Below are 25,407 nucleotides of genomic sequence, written 5' to 3' on the forward strand. Positions count from 1 at the left end.
GTCATGGTGTGGGTGGATGTCCGGCTCTGCTTTTAAACTGATACTGCATTTTGGACACTTGTATATTTAAATGTTTAACTTAATGTTACCTAGGGAAAGCTAGAGGTCATAGTTAAGCTTTGCAACATATATTTTGCTCTACTTTTCTGTTCTTCAGTTTACTATGAAGTTGTGATAATCCTACAATCCTCCACAAGGAGCCCTGAGAAAGTTTGTACACCTCCACCATCTATGGAAGCTCCTCATACTAGCCATAACAAACACCCTTTACATACTGTACATCAAGCTTCAGCTCCACAAAAGTTACCAGAATGACTACCTAAGAGTGACTACCACAACTTCAATCTTTTACTTTATTGCTTAATTTTTATGCCACTTGCAACATACTTTATGTATACTTTTGTCAGCACTACTGCAGATTAAAAACATTTGGAAAATGAGGACACAATCAGTCTAATTTTTAAAAGGTTTTTAGAATGTACACACATTAAAATGTGTGAAGATCCACTTTAATTATCTAATTTATGAAAAAGGGTATCCCTGTTTACTTATTATGCATAATTGGATAATGGAAGTGAATATTCACATAATTTGTTGCATGAACATTTGAAATTCTTTGATAAACTAGCCTCTTTTTGTGAGATTATTTCTACACATCATAGTCATTCCTTAATCAGTTTTCTTCTGTTCCGTTTAATTCTTTTGATTTGATAGATGGTATAAACACTTTCATTTACTGTAAAAGCAGTATGTGAATTGACACAAAGAATTGCATGCAACATGAAAAATAATAATATACCTACATTTGTTAGAACACAAATACATTCAAACATTCACATTTCAAACCATTTTCTGCTATATTATACTGGATGTGAAAGACATCATCTCGCCTTTAAAAATCTGGAGATTTATTTTCCAGTTCTCTTTATTACCTTAACTCAACATGACTTATCATTCCTGAGATTGACTGCAAACAGAATTATCTTCACAGGCCAAATGTAAATTTGTGATTTAAAGTTTGCTTGTGTTATCTTTTCTTATGTTTAAGTTACCAAGTTCTGGCCATCAAATATAGAACTTACTTATCTTACCTACATAAATTGCTTCTACTTATGCTAACAAGCGATAATCTGCATACATAACATACACATAATGGCTTTTTTTAAAAAGATAATAAATATGTTAATATTCTTTATTTAATTCCAACCAAATTGTGGAATGTTACTCTTCTTTGATATTACTCTTTCTTCTACTTGATGGATGGCACTCAATGAAATAATACCCAGAAATGTACTTATCATATACCTAGGCGTAAAGGGGTGACTTCTCCAAAACTCAAGTAACACAAACAATCTCAGGTAGAAATTTTACTCTCTACAAAGCTGCAACTGAAAAAAAAAGATAAAATGGCTATTAAAAAAATAAATGGATTAAAAGTAATTTGAAACAAAATTAAACCCAGCCATTTAAATCCTAAATAAACTTTAATAATTTATTAAACTTTAATATATGCTTTTTTAATATGTAGATTTCACAATTGTCTACCAATTGTCCTTCTACCTAAAAAAGTGATAAACCAGCCTGAGTGAATATTGATTAATCCTTTAGACTATATTAGCTTTTGAATATGCAAGGTCTCGAAAGACACCCTACTTGGACTTCCTCACCAATGTTATTAGCCCAATGGAAAATTAGTGAGTTTTACAAGACACTCTGATAGAAATACCATTTTGCTTTTTAATGTTAGCCTCCAAGAATTTAAACAGAGAACTGGGGCAAAAAATTATTAAAAATAAGCTGACCTAACTGTATAAGGATCTGTCCTTCATATTATATTACCGTCTATATGAAGTTTTTGAAACACAAATAAATAATTGTTTTTACATGCCACATTGATTTTTATCGGCTGTTTTATTCACCTGTTTTTTTCTTTACGTATAACTTTTTTGCCTGATTTCTTGTATTTAAGTTTCTGCAATTCTTTGTGATTTTTTTTACATGGTTTTTCATGATTTTGTAGCAAATGTACCTGAAATATATATAAATCATATATCACATGTTTTAGAAATTTTTATACAGCAAGCTATGGGAAACAGGAACTAAGAATAAAAGAATAGGAAATGCTGATTTCATACACTGAAGAACAAAAACGTGTATGTACCATTGCCAGGGAGGTTGCATTTATTTTACCATGTTTCAAAAGCTTCAGAATTGTGTTTTAACTCCACTGCAAATTTTTTTCACAAATACCCATGTGTTCATACTGGTAATATGGTTCTATATGAAGTGTTGACATTTTAGTAATAGAAACACACTATCCATAATTGACCTGAAAAAAACAATTTACAATTTATGTGACAATCAATTGAAAACAATATAGGGACTGCCATTGTGGATTTCCTCATTAGATAGCTAGTTGCCTGGATTGTTTTAAAGATTTCTGAGTTACATGTACTATCACAAATTAGAGAACAAAAAAGAATATCACACACAAATAGATAACAATGATGGATATAGTTGGCAGTAAATAAATATTGAATGATGCATCACAGAACAAATATAATCTACAGTTTTCAGTTTTTATATATTGGCTATAAAATGTAACTAAACTTCACCTGTTCTTCAGAGCAATAAAACACATGAAAAATAATGTTCTTGGTGTACCTCCTAATATACTTTAGATTTATTTTTTTGGAACTTGTATTACTGTAAAATATATTTGTCAACAATTACTTTGTGAAATATAAGCTGTCAAGTGAGGGTCAAAAAGATTGAAAACTACATTAAAGCTTGTTCTAAACTCTAGTTGGAAGTTTGTGGCAGAAAGTAATTAACTAGATCCTGGATAAGTTACATGATGCTACTGTTTTCTATAAATTTGTTTTGGTAATTTATGAATTTATGTTCAGTGAAACAACAAAGTGTAACATACAGAAAACCGTTACATGAACATATTGACAAATGTACAATTATCGTTTGGAATATTTAACAAGCCCATGTCCAATGATAACCCACACCCAATGGTATTACGTAGGGGTGCTGAGAAGTTCCTGGCTTTGCCCCCTTCCAGATGAAATAGAAAAATGAGTGTGGGGGCATATGACAGCCTAATATCTTACTATGTAACTGTGCAAATATCAGGTCTTTGCAATTCTTAAAACTGTTTTTTCTTTTAGTGAGAAGCTGTGATGGCAGAAACACAAGCAAGTTTCACGTTGTTGGAGTTACAGTCCGTCATGAAGTTTTTGTTTCTCCAGGGAAAGTCACCATTGGACATTCACACTGAGATGTAACAGTAGGCAATTGGCAGGGCAGTAGGATAGCAGCGGATCAGCAGAACTTTTGGATCAGAGGTGAGGTCAAAAAGCAAGCCAGGGTCAGTAATAGTAGATGGACAGTGCGGTACTAGATCATTAGCTTAGAGTCAGAGGTGAAGCCAATGTTGGGAACCATATACATAAAAGCTGAAACAGTATATACAAAACATATAGGAACTGAAGGTCACAGAAAATCTTGCTGAAGACAGGTAAGCATGATCATGTATGTTCAACTACTGGAGGTGGAGATATACCAGATGAGGTGAGGTTTGCTTCAAAGTGTGCAGGAGAATTTAAAATAATAAGAACACCCGTAAATGACTGGGCATTTAATGCAAATTATATGTCTCAGCAAGAAATTTCCAAAGAGCATAACAGTTAAAAGATTTATATCACTGTGCATTTTACCATAAATAATATTCACGTTGAGTCCCAAGAACATGCTACTCTGCCTAAAGGACATCCTGCCACTAAAGGCTTGGTCCGATGAGCTTGTGTATATTAACTTCCTCTTTCCAAGTATACAGTCATTTACTTTCCTAATTACTTTTCTTAATCTGCTGGAAACAGGAAGAAGCATTGGGAAACTGGAAGTGTGTTCTGCATATGTAATCAGCAAATATGGCTTCCCTCATGTTCATATACATTTACAATTTACACTTCCAACAAGGGTTTAAACCATTACCACTTGACTGATGAGAAAAAATTACAGAAAGCCCTATATACGTCTTGTATATATTTGTCTACAAATTGTTACAGTAAGTGTGAACATTTAAAATAGATTTAAAAAGCCATAATATACATTCTTAAAATGGTTCCTTAAATTTGTAGTGTGACCTGTTTCAAATTGGCATTTGATGACCCCAGTGCCTCAGAATACATAATCCTCTTAGAGCAGCAAAATAAGTTAACAGAAAAGCCTAGCCTGCACTTAATCCCTCTGGCTAGAATACAAAGTGAATTGTTGTGTATGACTCAGGAATATGTTTAATAAGTAAAATAGTTTGAACTTTGTTAATATTTCTATATTTTAACAAGAACAAAGTGAAGTATTATATGACTTTGAAAAGTTTGCTTTACAGCAGTGTATCTGCAATATCGGTCATCAACTACATAAGCATGTTATTACTTATTGTAAGAGGCATCTACTACACAAATGGAGTTTCATTTTCTAAAGTGGTTTCCTACACCAACCAATTGTGAACCTGTAAAAAAAAAAATATATGGGGTTATAAACATATATATACATTATAAAAATTTATAAACATTGTATATGGGGTTCTTAATTCCAATACTGTGAAGTGTAAACTATAATAATTGTCAATTAAAACTACTTTGAGTTTTTTTGCCAATTTTTTTCAAAATAAGATGCGTCTATGTTGGCTTGCAATCAACCAGGTTTAAGGAGTATTCATTTACTACATTTATGGTCAAGCAATCACCCTGTAGGTCACTAGATCTAGGGCCAGTTCTTGCCCTAAATGAGCAGCAATTAGACTGGGGGTTTCGGGTTTACAAAGACCTGAAAAAGCCCTAATTTATACAATCATGGTCCAGCAAAAGTCCCGTAGGTCACTAGGCCATTTCTTGCCTTAGATGGGTTGCCATTAGCCCGAGGGCTCATGGTTTAAGGAGTTCTGGCAAAGCACTAATTTAATAAATTCATGGCCCAGTAAAAGCCCTTTAGGTCACAGAATTTAGATTTTGTAAATATCGATGCAGTTACATGCAAGCATACCATCACTTCCTGCTGTGGCCATAGTGGGTTGAGGAACTAAACTATGCTTTTTGAGGATTGCTCGGGTCTCTGGATCTTATGCCCTCCATGGAGCACTAAGCAGGTATGGTTATCATAACCGAGCTGTACCTGCCAATTATATGCTTTTCTGATAAACTTCCACTTTAAGATTAAATATTGAGTTTCAAAGAAGTACGAATAATTGTTAGCCTACAGAATTGTCACTCCTGCACTTCCTGAAGCAGTAGTAATGCAAACTACCTTTGTAGATATGAATTTCCAGGTGTTGATTTAAAATGTGTATTGGAACAGATGACTACGTGTTGGTATATATGCCTCCATATTGGTTTTATAGATATCCTAATATATTTTAAAAACTGCATTTATTTACAAAATGTATTAATATAGAAAACTGCATTTACTCCAAAATTATTTCCAGTTTTTTTTCTTGGAGCAACAGAGTAGATTTTATGTTGATTTTATGTTCAAACATATGACACTTACATTTATTTTTTTTAGTATGTAAGTGTTAATATGGAATACAGGCAGTCCTTGAGTTACAAACATTCGAACCTGTACAACCGAAACTGTACAGCAGGGGATCACAGGGCTGCAGCCAAAGTCTGACTTTCCACACAGACTGTGTTCATTGGAAAATCTGCTGTTCCTAGAAATGCGCTGCCGACTCGGAGTGCCCGCCTTCACTCGGACCAATGTACTATACATCATAGTACTATACATCATACTCATTAAAGCAGAAAAGACAACGTTGGAGGAGCAATATCATGATACAGAGAGTTTCACCAATGTTTGAGAAAAAAAAGACCTTTGTGCCATCTTACCTTGATGCCTACTTTAAAAATATGACTCCAGCAGCAGAATCAGACCCTGATTCTCTAATACCTGTCCCATCCTCCCCAACAAATCCTACATATTCTACCATGATTGTTTAGGTTTGCACTGGTGTTTAAGCATTTACAGTCAGAAAGTATGTACAAAAAGGTAAAAATAAATATTAAGTTATGGCAAACATCTGCCCATGTTGCATCTAATAAAAAATGTTCCAATTTACATACAAATTCAACCTCATCTCATTCATAACCTGCCTGTATTGTATACGAATATCTGTATTCTGAATTTAAGCCAGCAGGTGGCACTGTAGGCTGATTTCTACTTGTTTCACATGCACTCCACTGTTGAAAAAAAGCTTGAACATAGTTTGTCTGGTTGACCAGCTCTTGAAAGAGTCCTGGTTGTGCCAAATGTCTTCTATTTGAGAAATATGGAGGCCACTGTGCTCTTCAGTGCGTAACAGGCTTTGCAACAATCCTGTCTCAGAGCTCTGCATCCAGTTCTTGTGACTTAATGGCTTGGTTTTTGCTCTGATATGCATTGTCAACTATGAGACTTTCTATTGTGTGCTATTACAAATCACGTTCAGTCAATTTCATTTTCCATTTGTGGACTCCAATCAAGGTGCAGATATTTCTAAGCAGCAATTAAGAGAAACGGGAGACACCTGAGCTAAATTTTAAGTGTTTTTGCAAATTGATTACTTAAATGTGATATTAAAGTTTTTTCTTTTTAATTCATATACTAAATTGTCTAAAATTCTGTTTTTACTTTGTCGATATTGGGTATTAAGTGTAGATAAATGAGAAAACAAAGTAATATACAATTGTGGCATCAGGCTGCAACATAACAAAACTGAAAAAGTGAAGGGGATCTGAGTACTTTCTGAAGCCACTGTGTGCGTGTGATATATATATATATATATATATATATATATATATATATATATAATATAAATACTTTATTAGAACGGTATGCTTTTTTGAAAAGGTTATACTGACATTGAAACAATAATTATATTTCTGTCTTTACCCAGTGGAAATATGTTTGCATTTTTAAACAGTTTATAACACTGTGCACTTTCTGTTCGTCAAATTACAATGTCTGTCAGCTTTGTGTTGCCAACATTCATAGCCTAATAAAGCAAATTCAGATTAATCAGTCAACACTAATCAATTTCCTTGCCTATCCATCAATTTCACTTTACAATCACTGATTGGAAAATCAATAGGTACCTAATTTGAATGTAGAAACGCGGAAGAGGCGAAATGTAGAAACAAAGCCAATGCTGAATAAATTCAGAGAACTTGACATTAGCACCAGTATTATAAAATGCAATCTTGTTGTGGAAAAAGGTTTATATGTCTCTAAAGACCACAATGTAATTACTGCCTCTGAAAACCGTAATGGACTTATGATACTACACTTGTAATGGTACAGAAAGGCAAAGTTCTGCAACACATATTTATTTTATTCAAGGATAGAGATAAGAAAGAAATCTCCCCCTATAATCCCTACCAATGTCTGCTTTTGGTTGTTTACTATACAGGAAGTGAGAAAATATTTTTATTTGGTTTCCTTTGCCAAGGTTTTGGCAAAAACAATGTTTAGGACAGCCAGCTGAAAGACTTCAAACACTTTTATTTGTCATTACAAGCTTGAGGTTGTATTGGGTCCTATGAGTTCTTTTAGTCCCTCTGTTCTGTTCATTAAGTATGAGTGTTTAATATTTCTCACCTGTTATATTAATCATTGCTAAGAAAGAAAACGTTAATCATGGCCAAGAAAGTTGGAAAGCTGTTGACCCTACTTACCACAGCTTTCCTCCACATTCTCATGCCAGTTGGGTGTTCCCATCGTTACCAGTCTTAACTCTGCTTATAAAACATCTGTTCATTGTCCTGTAAAGCGCTAGTTTGGAGATTGTCCTGAGGGTTTGAGGAGCTGCCTCACAATAGCGTGACACCTATGCTACGAAGATAAAACTATGTATTAACATGTAATTCCAGCCCATTTTTTGTGTGTTTTGTATAGTTTAGGAAAAAGATGACACATTTGCTTTGCTGTCTTTGTACCTTTTTAGAAGATACTACTTCTCTTACTATTCCTGTGTGTAAGGCCCTGGTCGGCACCAGTATTCACCAGACTCCAGTCCCCCAATCTAAACCCCAGTCTTCACCTTTAGTAAACCCCCGCTCAGACTCGGGAGACTGGTTGCATCTCCCTGTTCTTGGTTGCCCCCGGACTAAGTGCGCAGGGGATGATGTCTGGGCATGGACCAGCAGCTGCCCAGGAGCCGACAGATAAACAGTACAAGAATACCAGGTAATCCAGAAAAAAAGCCGAAGTCAAACACAGGAGATCAGTCCACCAAACGAGGAACAAGGGAGAAGTCAAAGCTGGGGTCACAGGCAGAGGTCAGTCCAGGCTGAGTACAAGCGAAATGTCAGGGAATGGGCAATGCTCAGCAACAGAAAAACCCAAAAGAACCTATCCAGCATAGATTATCGGTCCAACTGGCACTGGTGACTGGGAGCAGGGAAGCTATATTTTCCCAGCAGCCAATGGCAGCACAGGAGTCAGGACCTGATCAGCCTCTAAAATCCATTTCAGCTGTGCACAGCCTAACAATGGATGCTGGGGATGCTGATAAAATACATCAGGCTGCATGGCTAAAGGGAAGCAGGGGCTGCTGATATCCTAGTTTTCCCGTGGGATGCAAATTACATCGCTGGATAGAATAAACTATGTTTTATACTTCAATGGCAAACAGCATGGAATCATCGCACAGATAATCATCGGACATCTCCTAACACTGTGACAGTTGGATCTCAAAATGTTATGGTTTTCAAAGTGATAAAGCTTTAGTTGAGCTTTTTAATGGCAACTTTTTTAAAAAATAAATTTTAATGAAAGGTGAACAACGTATACATAGAGAAAAAAAACTAATGTATAGTAAAAAATGTGATAATATACAAAAATTAAATGACAGAATATTTGAAGCTACCATATCATATGATGTTGGTGGGCTATGGAGCCTTCAGATATTGTTCACCAATTGTTTTGCTTTACTTTCTTTTATTAATAGATGGGGGGGATGAACAAAGTTGTGGGGAAAGGAGAGGGGAGGGAGGATGGTATGAAGTAATTGGATCAGAACAACAGAAGGACAGTGGGGGATAGGTAAGAGTGTCCTGTAAAGAAGTGAGACGTAGGAAACAGGGTAAAGCCAGGAAAAGTATATCAAAGCTAGAAATCTCCTAGAGCCTAAAGTAATGGCAACTCTTACAGGTGTAACTTCCCCTTCCTATGGGTAGATTTCCCCTTACTTCCTGTTGTTTTTGGAAACAGGAAATGGGAGTAAATCTAGCCAACAAACCAAAACCTTGGCTTTAACCCAACATAGCACTAAAAAGAACAAATGTATAGTGTATCGTCAATGGTTTTCCAGTTATATCTAGCAGACTATATTGATAAGATCTGTGTTCTTGAGTTCCTGTGACTGTACATTGGCCATGGTCAATATGATGGTATTTCATCGTATTTACGTATTATGAACCTAATACATTAGAAACATGAATAGATGGTTGGTAACGGTAAACAATTCCAAGAATAGAACAAGAATTGAATTAGGAATTATTGCAGGGTGATCTTGAGGCCATATAAAAAGCCGGGAGGCTTGGCTGACCAAGCTCCATCTACAGCTAAGATATTGATTTTAGTGAACGGACACTTTCCATCTTGAATGTCTAAAAATTAAGTTGTTGGTTGTGAACTCCTTTGGTTGAAATTCATCTTACAGATGTTGTCAATACCCTGTGGAATAGACTGGTATTTAAGCATATTATTAAAAATATAAATAAATTGCTGGGATAATAGGTTCATTCACTTAAGCTGATACGACTCCCTAAAATAGCACTTTCCCAAATGTCAGGAGGATGCTTTTATGCAAATAATTTGCATCTGCTGAAATTAATATCATGTGCTAAAAAATGAATTTATTGCAGAAATAGTAGAGCTATATCTGATTTTTAAATTTGAATGACTTTTTTGACTATGTTTAATAACACGTTTATCTCAAGAATTTAAGGGACAACTCCACATTTGTTAAAACAAAGCAGACAAAGCATACCCAGAAACCAAATACGTTATTTATTGAAGCTGATCAGGCCTTAGATGTGGTGGCTGCATTGGTTTGCATCTGCATTAGTTTCATCTTGTAATGCCGCAAATAACACAGTTCCTGTCCTTTTGTGTCTTCATTCACGGTCTGTTTTCTGCCTTTGCATTTTTATTGTGTAGAGGTTTGCCATTGCTTTTAAGGATGAATATTCACATCTTTGGGGTTTTTGTCCACAAACATTTTTAAAGTTCAAAGGTATAGCAACAGAGTAAGAAAGGTCTCAAAAGGAAAATGGGATTTTTTTTTAAGGCATCTTAGAAAACTTTATCCAAAGTAAAGGATATGTGTACTGTGAGAATTGACTAGTGTGTCTGATATATATAAGGTTACTTTATGACTTTATTAGTTACAATGTGTATATTTTTGTTCTAAAATTATAGAACACATGTATAATTTATACAACTGAGGAAACAGCTGTACCACTGCTCCGAAATGCGTTCAGCTAATGTACCTAATATTTTCATGTCTTTATTTTCATGTTTTCAAGTCATGTATGTGGAAAATAATATTATATAGAAGTTTATGTTTAAACGAATGGAAATAGTGGGCACCTTTGTATAACTATATACAAGTGTACTCACTATGTGGACATTATTCTTCTGTGTTTTGAAAACCTTTTTTAATAATATGATGTGGATAAAGTGCAATGTTTTACATTTGGTATATATAGCGCCTGATTTATCAAAGCTCTCCAAGGCTGAAGAAGATAGACTATAATGGATAAACCTGAGTGGATCTGGTTCAGGATTGAAAACGCGTCAAATATTTATTTTAAGAAATCCATTCCAGGTTTGCTGGATCAACCACGCTCATCCATGATAGACTATCCTTTCCAGTCTTGGAGCGCTTTAATATATATGGCCCGTAGTGTTTTCTAACATGCCCTAAAACTCCTATTTACCCTTTGAGAATTTGGTTCTACACAAATTGGAATTAGCATCTAATAAGAGAATTGTTCAACATTTTGTATAAGGGTTAGAAAGGTCTAAATGTGACTGGGTCTCTTGCTCCAGAGGGCCTGTAAGTGCCCTCCTAATGACCACACTTTGGCAGCTCACTGTTATACATAAGGATTGCAGAGGAAATTTTATACCAGTAGCTTCCTCTTCTGGCTTAGGAATTCAGAATTAAAAAATCTCTTCTCCAGGCAGTGTTTACAATAAATGACTGGTAAAGCTGCACCAAAGGTGAATTGCTGGGGGCTCACACTTACAGATGTCTGGGGAGTTCCTGATGTGAATGTAGGATTCTGATGTAAAGTGGAGGACTCTGATGCTATAGCAGAAACTCTTATGTACAGAGAGGAATCTGATGTGAAAGGGAAAGGAGTCCAGACATAAACGGGGAACTGTAATATGAAAAGCAACTGAATAAGGGATCTGGTGTAAGAGAGGTGTACTGATTTAATGTAGAGGTACTCCAATGTTAAAGGGGAGTCTGATATAAAGAGGTGATCCTCCTGATGCAATTTGTGATGTGTTGTAACAGAGCGTGTTCTGAATGGTGAGCATTGGGGCCCAAAGATCTATAACTAGAAAACCATCAGCAGTGGTGCAGAGTAATGATAAAAGGTGGGCCCAGGTCCAAATTTTGCAACTGGGGCCCGTAAATCAGCAGCTTCACCACTATTCAAATTTACTGCCAATCTAAAAAACATCAGCAGAACAAACTCTGCTTTGTTATGCTAACACTGATTTTATAAGCCAGCTGAAAATATTGTGAACCAATTATAAAAATCTGCGGGATGTTATCATATCTGGTTTAAAGCATATGGCTCGAAAATGTCTAGTTTGTTGTTATCAGGTTGTTGTCACATACACTGAAAAAGAAAACATCTACTAGCTTAAAATATCTTATATTAGGTTCTTTCTTACCATGATAACTGTTACGGTTTTGTTGTTTATGGATTTTAGCAATTATGACTAGTTTGACATTGTGGTAATTAGCAGAGAGACATATGCAAACAAACTGTAAAATGTTTTAAAAGAAAATCGACATTACTTAATTAAAAAGTTGTAAAAAAATAAAAACTTCACCATCTTTGGTACTCGTGTTCGAGTAACAAATGTATGAATTGCTCCCATTTCTAGCACACAGCAGCAAATATCACAGCTCTTTGTATATAATCAGCAAAAGGTGAAGCAGAAATCATGTACACCAAAAAAAAAAAACAAATGTACAAAATGCAATTAGCATGTGATTGTGTTACTGAAAATGTGTGCACGTTCATAAGGGTCTTCCCTGAAATGTACTTATATAAGCCTCAGATAAGCTTGAAAGTCTCAATTCTCTATAATCAAGAACACTCACACTGGTCAGTGTCTCAACCGGCAGCCTGTGCTTGAGTTAGTCAAAATTTTTACAATTTTTCTTACACTACTGTTTCAGTACATTGCCAATCCTTACATCTATAGAAAAAAATAAAATAGCAAAATTTCTTTTGTTTACATTTTGACTATTTCTGGTTCTAATATCTTCCTCCTTCTTTTATACTTCGGGGGACAGGCCACTACCCTCATATTCTATTAAAATTCTTGATAAAATGAGAATTCATTTTTCCCTTTGTATTACCAATCTATCCAGGGTCTAAGACAAAAAAAAAAAAGTCACAGACCATTTTCCCACCACCATGGTTCACAGTTGTAATGAGGTTTCAGTGTTGGTATGTAGTATTTTATTTTTCTCTGCAAATAGTATAAGGCAGTTTACCTTTTGACTCATCAGTCCAAAAGAACCTTGAATCAGAAATGTAATCTGAACTCCAGACAGTCTTTTGCAAACTCTAGACACAAAACATTTATTTTCTATTAGAATGGATTTTTCTTTGAACACTATTCATTTCCAGTGACTTTCTTTTATTACATTTTGGCAGCTCTAAAACATTTTATTAGGCCTTGTTCTGTTATCCTAAAATTATTTTAACTTCTCCAGCATTGAACGCTGCACTTTTGCCGTGACCTTTAAAATACACTAGCTTCTAGAAGGAATATTAGCACTTCTTTATTTCACATTTGTACACAATTTGTCTTACTCAATTGGTAAGTTCTTTAAGTGCCTGTAGCCTTTTCAGCTCTACACATCTCTTCAATTGTGATCCTGGAGTCTGCTGAAGTTAATTTTGATTTGTGTATGGTTCACTAAACTCACTCTGTCAGTATCAAACTTTGTGGGGTCTGTTTATAAAGTGAATGTGACGCTAGTTAAAATGTTCCCTGGTGGAGAATTAATTACTGCCATTGAAACACATATACATTGAAGATTCTCCACCAATGTTCAGTGCATGTCAGATTTACTATTGCTAAAGGCATCAAGTTTGACAGATTTACTACTTTTTTAAATAGACCCCTGTGTGTATGTGTTAGGGGTTGCCTCTCCCTGGCAGGTGACACGGGATTACCTGAGATGCAGAATCTAAGTGACCTCCGAGTCTTCATCAGCACACCCCGCAAGGTGTGATGGGCCGGTGACCCTAGTGGCAACCGGGCTGCTATGCTGCAAGGAGAATACCAGATTGCAGCCCCCAGGCCCTCCCCACCAGGGGGTGACAGGGATCAGATGGCTTCAACGTGGGAATGGCGTTCAGGCCTAGAACACAGCGAGTCAGTTGTCAAAAGTCAAATCCAGAAAATCCCATCTGAAATTTAGCTGACAGAGAGGCAAGAAATGCGCTGAAGATCCAGCAACCTGAGCCAATAGCCAATGGCAAGACAGGACTGCAGCTCTACTCCAGAATCCAGCTGTGCGCAGCCTCAGTTTCTGTGCAGGGGAAGCCGAGAATGGTGAAAAATCAATGGCCACAGGAATGCAGGTGATGCTGGCTGGCTGATGATCAATGATCAATGATCAAATGAACTAACCATTGGGTATAAGTAAGGAAATTACAATTGTAAAATTAAATACAAAGTGTATGTGTTATCATAACTGTAAACAATATAACATAAAAAATGTAATGGGACCCCCTTATACTGGGACAGTATGGGTTTTATCCCACTCAGATGCTTTGTGATATTTCTTCACTTCCTGTTTGGGTACAAATTTTGTCACCAAGAAGACAAGAACTAAAGGAAACTCTCTCCAACTGCAGCACAGAGTGATCTCCTTAATAGGGGAGTCTAGAACCTGTGTTGCCTTTTTTCAGTGTTTATTTCACATCCCCACAACAATTGCTACACTCTGCTTCCATTTAAAGCCCTAAACAAATACTTAAACATCTTCTCTTTCATGGGATTCCATGCGGTTTTATCGTAGCCCTTGAATATGTTATACAGATTTGCAGGTGATGGGTTATCCTGATTCATGTGGATTACACCTCTGGACATTGTAAATGATGTGGATTTAATAAGAATAGGAAGAAATTTCATGATGAATTTACTTTTGAGAACTCTTATAAGCAGTATTTTAAAAACCAGATAGAATGTGCTTGTATTTTATTTCAATAAAGTATTTGTAATTTAGTTTTGTTGTATCCATTTTTTTACTTTTAACTCTTTAGGAAATATGGTAATGCTTACTATTATACCTCCTGCTCATTCATGTATCTTTGTTTCCCTAATATTTAGGGGCTTCTTGATTCCAACACAATGCCCTCCCCCCATACTAGTACCCCACCTGAGAGCATGCGGACATTGGGGAGTGTTATTCCTTAACACTGGGTAAAGGGTACTTTGCAAGAAGGTGAGGCATTTCCTGTGCTTTCTCATGGTTAAATAAAATACCAAGTAATACCAAGGTATCTTCCAACATTTAAAATAAGAATGTCTTGTACTGGGATTTTACCCATGCTCCCTGTGCCTTTTACAGCAGTTTGCCTGATAACCTTCAAATAGCCAGAACATTCTAACTGGACTTACAGGTTTCCTGGACTTCAAGTTGTATTCAACAAGACCCCCGTGAACCTAGGTGGTTTCACTAATCTCTATCTATCATGTGCTTTAGGGAAAACTTGTAAAAAATCAAAAACACAATAACTTTAAGTTTAAGTGTAACTAGTTCTGCTTTGGGAATGGGCAGGGTTTCATTGCAAAAAAGGTAACGGCGATGTTTCTTCAATAAGCATTCTTACCAGCCTGATCACTTTTCTCCTTACCTGCATACTGGCTTCCAAAGCAGCTGCAGACATTGAGTGAACATCATCCAGGCCAGGTCAATCAATTTGGCCAAAGATCGAAACTAGGAGGACGACAAGAATAATGGTGGTGGTGCCCACAATGGAACAGGGACAGGTGAGAGTATTTAAAAATTGCGACAAGTAATTTATTTTATTGCGGAAGGTACATCACCCGTCCCTTCTGCAATAAAGAACCTGTCTGGTCGCATTTTTTTTAATTTTTGCATTTAGTTTACTTTTAGAATCATTGATGCAGAAATCTGGAACACACTTTTACTAAAAACTTACATTACTGTATTATTATTATACAGTATTTATATAGCGCCATCATATTACGCAGCGCTGTACATAGTCGTGTCACTAACTGTCCCTCAAAGGAGCTCACAATCTAATTTCCCTACCATAGTCATATGTGATTATTATAGTCTAAGGTCAATTGTTAGGGAGAAGCCAGTTAACCTAACTGCATGTTTTTGGGATGTGGGAGGAAACCGGAGTACCCGGAGGAAACCCACGCAGACACGGGGAGAACCTGCAAACTCCATGCAGATAATGTCCTGGCTGGGGATCGAACCTGGGACCTAGCGCTGCAAAGGCCAGAGTGCTAACCCCTGAGCCACCGTGCTGTACTATTCTTACATCAATAACTAACACAGATCAGACCCTGCTGTAGCTTCTCTTGATTTGATGCAAAGTTATCTTTCAGTGTGATTTCTACCAGAGAGGAAACTAAAGATAGTTCAGCATGCAGTGGGGTACATTCCCAGGCAGTTTCCGACATTTTGCACATTGCCAGTTGCCCGGCTGCCCCAATCCCTGCACTGGTTCTTAATGAACCAGTTTTTCAACATCTGACAATGGGTAGAAGTAGGTGGTACTGCCCCATTCATTCCCTAACCTCAGATGGGACCCTACTTGTAGTATCACAACCATGGGCACAGGTCATTGGTGCAAGGAAGTGGTAACCACCTTTAAAACATCTGCAAGGAGGGATAGCAGTATTCATTTCAATATTAACCAAGGGCCTTGGAAAGGTTGAACACTGGGTCACAGAAGTGAACTGCAGTGGTTCTTCAAGGTCCATGACATCTTCTAAGCCAGTGGTTCTTAACCGGGGTATCCATACCACTTAGGGGTATGGGAACCAAATGCTGGGGGTATGGGACTCGATCTCTGGGTACTGGTATTTATTTTAATGTATTAATTTATGCTTGGGTACATTATTAAATCTGAAATCAAAGTGGAGAAAGCGACTTGATGTGTCAGATGACATGCGAGTGTCCATAACTGTACCCCGATTCCATGCTTTGATTGTATAAAAACAACAGAAAATATCTCACTAGATTAGTGAAAGTCTGTGTTATGTGCTCGAGATATTATAAAACTTGCACATAAAAGTTTCTTTTCTTCTTTTGTGTAATACTTAACTGTAAGAAATAAAATTATTGGTTTATAATCTGATACAGGTGAATCAAAGTTATATTGTAAAATAGTTGCTGTTTGTATGTTTGTTATTTTTCATTTTGCTTTTTGTAAATAAATATGATAAAGTTATCGTTATGATTTTATTTCATGTTATCTTCCTAGCTATCCAAATCTAAAGCATAGTTAATTCAAGCTGTTGACATATTTGGAAGTCTGGCAATTAATTTAAGGAATGGTGATGATTTTTTCGACAGTCAAGTAAAGGGGATATGGGACCATATTGGACAATACAATAATCCATTGGGGGTCTGGAGTCATCAAATGGTTAATATCCCCTGTTCTAAGCCAACGCAAATACTTTGATCCCATTTTAATGATAAACAGTGTATCTTTTCCTAATAATGATACTATTGCTGTGTAAAGGAATTTGTAAAATTACAGACAGGTCCACTTTTTTATGCTGGTTAATAGTTGGGTAGTAGTAAAATACAGGCAGAGCTATGCATTGCAGCACTCCATCTGATGCAGCCTGACACAGGCTCCTCACCACTTCACTCCATATTCAACATTAGGAATACCAAAGGTGCTGTGAAGAAGTCCTTTGGATTTCACTCATTTGTTCCAAGATGAGTAAATGGGAGTTTTTTATTGCCTGTGCCAGCAGCATGTTGAGAGGGGTGTGTAAGATGTGATCCCTGGCACACATCCCAGCCATGATCAGAGTTTGCCCCAATGTGCTCCAGCATACAAAGGGTGCTCAGAGCCTGGAAGGAGGGAGGGGGGCACAGGCGTGACGTCACAGGCTGGCTGAGTAGCTGGGAATCTCAGATTGAGCATAGGGAGAGCTGGTGGTGGCAGCAGAAGCAGCTCCTCTGCAGAGGCAGGGGTAAGTGCATGGCACCACAAGAAAGGGCAGGGTGGCTGGGGGTGGGTTTAATATGGGACAGATAGGAGGTGCATGCATGGAAAACCTCCTATTAATAGCAATGAAAAGAACTGTGCAATACTCACAAACTTATTCTTCTGAAAGTTTGAAGTCCCAAGCTTGTACAGTATGTTACAGACAGGGTTAATCATTTTGTGCTTGCTGCTTTGGAGGGTTTTTTCTCTGCCTGGGGTGTAGAGGAGTAGTCCTAAATATAAATATAAGGAATCTGTATTGATGGATGCTTCCTATACCAGGATCCACTGATCTAGGACTGGAGGTGACAGTTCTCTTCTTGTACTTGGTGACCCTGTTTTGTGTGTTTGCTGGTTGAGTCATGTTGGAGGAGTTGATGAAACTTTTGGCAGGAGAAGGAGCAAAGGGCTGGCAGGGAGATGCTTGATTCCATGATATTCGCTGCTCTTTGCAGCAGCCCCTCCTCATTCACCCTTCATGTACACACAACTCCAGTGCTGGAATGTCACAGACAAAAGGCTGGATGCTTTCACCTGTCCTACAGGCAGAGCCAACATCTCCAGGGAGGCCAGCAGTCTACAGCCTGCATTACATGTGCATATACTATATATATATCTGTGGATGAACAATCATTGATCCAACTGTTGTGCCATTTATTAGCATCTAATAGCCATACACATTTAAATCTGATTTATTTATTTATTTATATGACTGATTAGGAATTTTCATAGATGTCTGCAGTGAAATAAGAAGCAAACTCTAGGCGAATAGCTAAATACAGAGATGAATAACATAAACTGTAGGAGAGCTGCCTTACCTGCCAGATGATTTGTATTTTTATCTATCCAGTTATGAGATTTGTACAGCCCCCGCACACAGCCATGCCATTGGCACAGCTCAATTTAAATCTTCATCATCGCACCCTGACCCTGCTAATTGGACAGTAAAAGAGTAATACCAGATTTGATGAAGTTATCTCTCTGCTCACTTGGCTTTTCCCTCCCATCATCATATTTCTTGTCCTAGTTAGTTCCTAGTTTACTTGTTTCCCCAGCGTTTATGAGATTGCAAGATCATTCCAAGTCAAATTTAGGTTCTTACCTTCAATATACAAATAATAAATACAATGTATGTATGTGTATCTTTTTATTTGCCTATAGTCCAGCATAAAAGAACTTTATTATAAATAAGCAATAAATCTGTTGTTTGGAGAAGTCTTTCCGTATCATTTTTATCCCAGAGAAACCATTAAAAAAGGACAGGTCTTGGGGAATCCTGCTAAAATCATAGAAGGTTAATGGAAAAATAAAGCTTACATTGCTGGTCATTGGAAAGAGATTCCATTTACAGATAGCTATAAAAAGGTTTGATAATAACTAGTGGCAAATGGCACTGGCCACAAAGAAGTCACCAGTTCATAGGAGGTCAATCAGCCAAAGCTCAAGGAACCCATAGCAAATTTTTGGAGGAACCCCAGTAGAGGAAGGCTGGTTTAGAGTAATCCTCATATTTAGTTGTATGGAATAATTTTTTTAATAGAAAACATAAAGACCATATATATATATTAATATATATATATATATATATATATATATATATATATATATATATATATATATATATATAAAATCTTTTAACATGAAACATAAGTGGCTTATTGTAAAGTTCTTCTTCTGCTGGTAATGTAATATATGACAAGTACCAAACTAATTACTGTATGTGTTGACCAAGCTTTATATTTTGAACAAAAAACTTCCTTTACCTTCCATGACAGTGCCAGATTCTCCATCATTTATATCATACAGGTGCAGATCACAGTGGAGGGCTTTAGCAATAGAACCCAAACTAATTGCCCAACACCTCCACCTTCCCAAGGGCCCTAGTTGACCAAATGGCAGGTGATGTAGAGAGTAGGAATGTGGTGCTTTTGGGGCCCCCACTTCATATTAGCCCAGGGTCTCACCACTGCAACAGAAGCAGTGGAAAGTAGAGGGTAAATTTAATTTGGTCTTATTATAATTGAGAACCTGCAGGCTTGTGAATCTCCAGTAAAATGCTAACAGTAACACAATTTCCATCCCTTTATAGAGAAATAAGCAAAGATATGAGTGTGGCAACTATCCAGAATCCAGAAGTGGTGCAGTATTGTTGCCGTACCATCACATGAAACTTTGTATTAGTTTTAGTGATGACCATAGTTCTGCTTTAGGAATATATGAATGCTTTAATATCCATATTCTTGCCACTTTAGTGGTTGAGCATTGGCATGTGCAAAACATAACAAAGTAAAGGGTGCAATGAGTAAGAGTAATCACACTTCATTGCATACCAATGAAGACAGGGAGTTATATTACAAGTATATTTCTAAATGAAAAAAAAATGAAGTCTCCAACATTAATATAGGGTTGGAGTAACACCTCCATGTCACAATCTTAACAAAAGCAAAAGCTGTGACATAGAACCTGGGGAATGTACCAAACGCCTCGAATAATGGAAATAAAAAAATATTGTGTGATGAGTAAGCTTACAACTTATTTCCTACAGTCACAAATCTGTCTTTAGAAAAAAGTCCAAGAAACTATTATGCTGTGGAACAAGCAATGGTATGAGCAAGCAGTTTGTAGGAGTTGTATGGTCGTATGATTTCTTTTGCTTGGATATATGCCAAGATATTTGGGGCCATTTTACAGGACCCTGTGGAGCTCGTATTGTTTTTGTATGATGTTTTCATTTTGCAAAATTATTATGAAACTGTTAATAAATAAATTCAGGATTTGTTTAATAAATATGAAAGCAAACACAAACACCTTTCATCTCCAGTCACCTGATCTAAATATCATTGAACCCCAATAAAAAGTCTTGAATGCACCATGCAATGTTGAGTTTCCACATCTATAAATGAACTGCTTTCTTTTGTTCTCCTCTACAAAAGTTTTATTCGACTTTTTGAAGTATTAGACATCTGAAGTAGCTCTAGCAGGTAAAAGTGTACACATAAGCAATAACAAATGCTGTATAACACAAATACAACAATGGATTTGTATCAGGCATATTCTTTTAGTACACATATTGTTGTTATTGCTATTATGGCATGTTTTATTGGTGTCTTTGATATTATGGAATTGTTGCATATCCCAGAACACAATGTACTGCTCTGATTTTGTAAGGCTGCATTCTATGAAGGTTTGAAACTCTTGTGAAAGCATGATCTGATTCATTTTTAGGTGTTTGAGGTTAATTTCAGACATCTGGTAAACTGCAACAGTTGACTGCACACTCGGTCTGAACCACTCCCATTCAACTGTATGGGAGCCGTTGAAAACATTTTGTGCACACATTTGCATGTGATTGTGTTGTGGTGGTCTTTGATATGATTCCTGGATACATTGAGCCTGATTTATTAAAGCTCTCCAAGGCTCGGGAGTTTACACTTTCATTGGTAAAGCTGGGTGATCCAGCAAACCTAGAAGTGATTTCTTCAAAGTCATTTGCTATGTGCTAGCAAATGTTTTGAATCTTGGACCTGATCTATTCCAGGTTTGCTGGATCACCCAGCTTCACTGATGAAAGTGTATCCTCTCCAGCCTTGGGTAGTTTTAATAAATCAGGCCCATTATGTATCTTGAGCCACCAATTGCTTTAATTGCCTTGAAAGGGGATGCAGTTGCATTGTGGTTATTGGAACAGAAGTAGAAATGGCCCATAATCCCTTGCAGTGAAGTGATCCACACCGCATCCAAAACTTCACTCAAATGCATGACAAAGCGCCTGTTAAACACTAAGGCTGACTCTAAAATCCTTGCTATGTACTCTAATACTAATATAACATGTACTACTCTGTGTAAAGCAAATAAAGTATGGTTTGGTTTAAAATTGCTGCTTAATTACTATAGAATAGAACATGGGAAAACAAGGAGGCTGCAGCCATTTTTCTGAAAATGCCCTGTCAATCTGGCACTGGGGCTTCAATACTTTAGACGGCACGGATAAAAGCATTTCTTAGTTTTTCTGAGATTTTCCTGATATATTTATTATCTGTTATTGTGACTTTTACCAGTCTCAAATTCCCCTGAAAAAGCCCTCTTTGCGAAACGCGTAGGAGACGTGTCTTTGCTTTGTTTCTAGGAGATCACAGTATTTTAGCTACCCTTAAAAAGGTTACTGAACAATAATTACCTAATAGGGGAACGGGAGCGCAGGTTTTGCTTCCCACCCTTGGTGTAGTGGGGTTTAAACACATCTACCCACCTTTAGGAGGGGTGACTAAGCAATTATTGTTTAACAGGAGAACTTTGTATAGCATAGGTACAGCCTCCCACGTTAGATGGTATGTGATAATGTGTCTGCACATGTTATACAACATATGTGCAATATATATATATATATATTTGTGTGCCAACAAACCCACTGCTTTCATCTTTTTTTCTCTTGGGTACTACTTCTTAAATTTAGAAATATACAATCTTGACTACATCTAATCACCTACATCCTTATATTATTACATTATTATTATTACACAGTATTTATATAGCGCCAACATATTACGCAGCACTGTACAAAGTCCATAGTCATGTCACTAACTGTCCCTCAAAGGAGCTCACAATCTAATGTTCCTACTATAGTCATATGTCATTAATGTAGTCTAAGGTCAATTTAGGGGGAAGCCAATTAAGCTAATTGCATGTTTTTGGGATGTGGGAGGAAACCGGAGTACCTGGAGGAAACCCACGCAGACACGGGGAGAACCTGCAAACTCCATGCAGATAGTGTCCTGGCTGGGATTCGAATCTAGGACCTAGTGCTGCAGAGGCCAGAGTGCTAACCCCTGAGCCACTTATACTGAATTACAACACTCTTTTGGAATTCTGATATTTTTATGGGATGCTAAATTAGAGGTAAACTTAGAATATTGTGAACATTATTATTGAGAACAGCAATTTTTTAAATTATGCTGCAGTGGAAAGATTTTAAATTGTTTTATAAATGGTTGTTTTAAATCTGCGTTTTAAAGCATATTGTCTTTTTGTTTTTTTGTAATGTTTATGTACGTTATGTAAAATTTAGAATAATTTATGGAATGTTACCTTGCAAGTACAGTTTGTATATTTTAATTGTACTGTAATTGCAAGTTGTTGAAAGTTGAGAGTTAGTAGGCCAGGAAATTGTATATAACAAGTACAAACTGTACTTAAACTGCATGGGATTTCGCTATTTATTTAAAAAAAAGAATAGGTTTGGGGAGCTGTCCAGTGCTGATGGGCACAAAAGATCTTTTGTTTTATTTTTATTAAAAATCACAGAACTATAAGAAACGCACACTGCACAGGGATACTAGTTTGGCACACATGTAGTAAACCTGTGTAATAGACTTGGTCCCCACAACTGAATTCTTACAAATGGGTGGGAGTAGGAATATATAAAACTTACTTTTGTCTTTATTGGGACAAGTAAAAGTTGCTTCCTGATCTTGGCGTGACAAGAAAAACAAGGGCATGTTTAGACAAACTGTATTTGCAATCAGTTTTGACTATAAAAACCTGATTCCAGGAAAAGGTTCTATATTGGACCACAGGGGTTTGTTCTTTTATCCTTTATTTGACAAGTGGTTGAAGGCAGGAGAATTGCCATGTTATTTCAGACACTACATGCAGTGTCCAGGAGTAACTTGCATAGAGTTGAATTGTCACTGCCAAGTGTTTGCAACCAGTTGGAATTCAGAAATTATATTAAAAAAGGTGAAAAATTGAACTGTTCTGCTAGGCTTTTTGAGTCACTTACACTTACTTTTTCACTGATGAAAATGTATCCTCTCCAGCCTTGGAGAACTTTAATAAATCAGCCTCAGTGACTACATTGTGGCTACAATACCTCTGCTGGAAGTGCATTTTTTAAATTGTTTTCATTTTAATCTTTGGCCTGTATGTAAACTATAGAAACTAAAAGCTGCTTTATCAAAATCTACAAACCTAAAACACAGAAACCCTAATACAAAGCCTGATTTTAGGTACCCAGCTAGCCTTTTTGCTGCCTGTCTAAATTGCTAATTTAGACATATCTTTAAAATGACATTAGTGTATGATCAGAAATATGATTTTGTGCATAGATGTTTGGATATACTTATCTTCCTCTAGTATTTAGGATAGGAATCCAACAAAAAAAAAGTAAAATAATAACCGGGTGGTAATTTATTAGGTAATACTAGGTATGGTGATAGTGAAAGCAATGGGATAAATGCATTTTTAAATTGTGATTTTAAAAACATTCTTCAAAAAAAAGTCCCAAGTTCCCCATAGGTTACACACTTCCAGAACATCAGAGAACCCCCTACATGCTTCACAGTAGGGATGGTGTACTTTTAGTAACAGTCCTTCTTGCATCCTCTCCAAACAAAGCATTTATGCTTATAACTGAAGGGTGCAATCTTAGTCTTATCACTCCAAAGAAATTTGTTCCAAAAGTCTTGTCTAGATGCTGTTTGGCGTATTGGAGGTGGGCTGTTTGTGATGCTGGCTCTGTAAGGGTTTTTTCCCCTAAAGAAGAACTAAACTTTTTGGTGGGGGGTGAGCTTATGCCATAATTGGCAAACATGCACAGCATACATGCCCATTATGGCACCTACTTACCCTGTGTCTGATTCATTTTTCTGATTTGTATGATGTACATTATTTTCTCACAGGTCTATTAACAGTTCTTTCATTTTCCCTATGGCTTGATATCCAGCAATGTCAATGTAGTGCTAAATGAATTTAAATTGACTACAGGTAGTCCCTGGGTTAAGGACATCCAACATACGGACAACTCCTAGATACGAGCAGGGGATTCCCTCCTTTCTCCTGTGCAGGATGGAGGCTTGATGTGGGGCAGGGGGTGGTTTGCATGACTTGCAGAAGAAAACTTTTGCTAAACATAGCCGAGGTTGTGGGTGATCTTAAAAGCTGAGCTGATCTGTAACATCTTGTAACTCTTTAATGACCATGACAAACTCTGCAGTTTTTTTCTTTTTGCATATCAAAGCACAGCTTGCTCCAAAGGTTAATAAATGTCTAGGCTCTATAAAGTTTTTTTTTGTTCTTGTTTTGTTTGTGATTAACTCACAGTGAGGATTTTATACAGTAACTGACACCATGCTGCCTAACATGTTGAGACAAACATCTGTCCTATTTGCATTTATTAAATCAATGTTCCTGTTCCGACTTACATACAAATTCAACTTAAGAACAAACCTACAGTCCCTATCTTGTATGTAACCCGGGGACTATCTGTATTCACCCACAGACATTGATTCTAATCAAAGAAGACTGATTCTAATCACTCTTAACTATAACCAATGTGCTTTAACTTGTGTATACTTTTTTAGCTCCAACATTCAAGGTAAATGTAAAATTTTGATCAGTCCCATTTGGGTGATTTCAGCTACCGATATGATTTAAAATGGGTTTACACACAAAAAAAAGAAAGAAATGCTTTCTGTGTGATCAGTCCTGTTTTGCAAGCAATGGCCAATATTTCACAAATTCTTCCAGGGTATGTAAACTTATGAATACAGTTGCAAACTCTTTTTTAAAAATATACTATAAATAAATTGCTAACATTCTCAGGCTCAAGCAAACTATTTTTTATTTATATGACAGCCTGCCATGGCTAACAAATTCTTCTGAAAAAAACAAAACAGCAGTGTCTAATTTTTGCCTTCATGTCACATGCTGTTGACATCTCCCAGAAGGATAAACCATTGTGCTTCCGGCCATGCCTTGTGTACACATTTGGGACTTAACATTCTGTGGAATATTTTCAGAATAGAGAAAGCATCCTTTGATGCAGCAAATTGTTGATGGTTTTCTGTAGTGAAGATGCACACAGCTATTGTATCTTTTGTTTCCTAAA

The 25,407-nt window shown here is 36.7% G+C and overlaps 1 protein-coding gene across 3 annotated transcripts in view; it reads left to right on the plus strand.

The window, feature by feature from the left end:
* The first annotated feature begins 17,284 nt into the window (after positions 1-17,284).
* Positions 17,285-25,407, plus strand: part of GULP1 (GULP PTB domain containing engulfment adaptor 1) — a 234,068-nt gene continuing 225,945 nt past the window's right edge. The window contains exon 1 of one of the 3 annotated variants that reach the window (XM_072418794.1): positions 17,285-17,508. The gene's annotated coding sequence lies outside the window, so the exon portion shown is untranslated. The remainder of the gene's footprint in view (positions 17,509-25,407) is intronic. The other 2 variants (XM_072418793.1, XM_072418795.1) reach the window with 2 other exon arrangements.

This window comes from Pyxicephalus adspersus, chromosome 7, assembly GCF_032062135.1.
Source record: "Pyxicephalus adspersus chromosome 7, UCB_Pads_2.0, whole genome shotgun sequence".
NCBI lineage: Eukaryota > Metazoa > Chordata > Amphibia > Anura > Pyxicephalidae > Pyxicephalus > Pyxicephalus adspersus.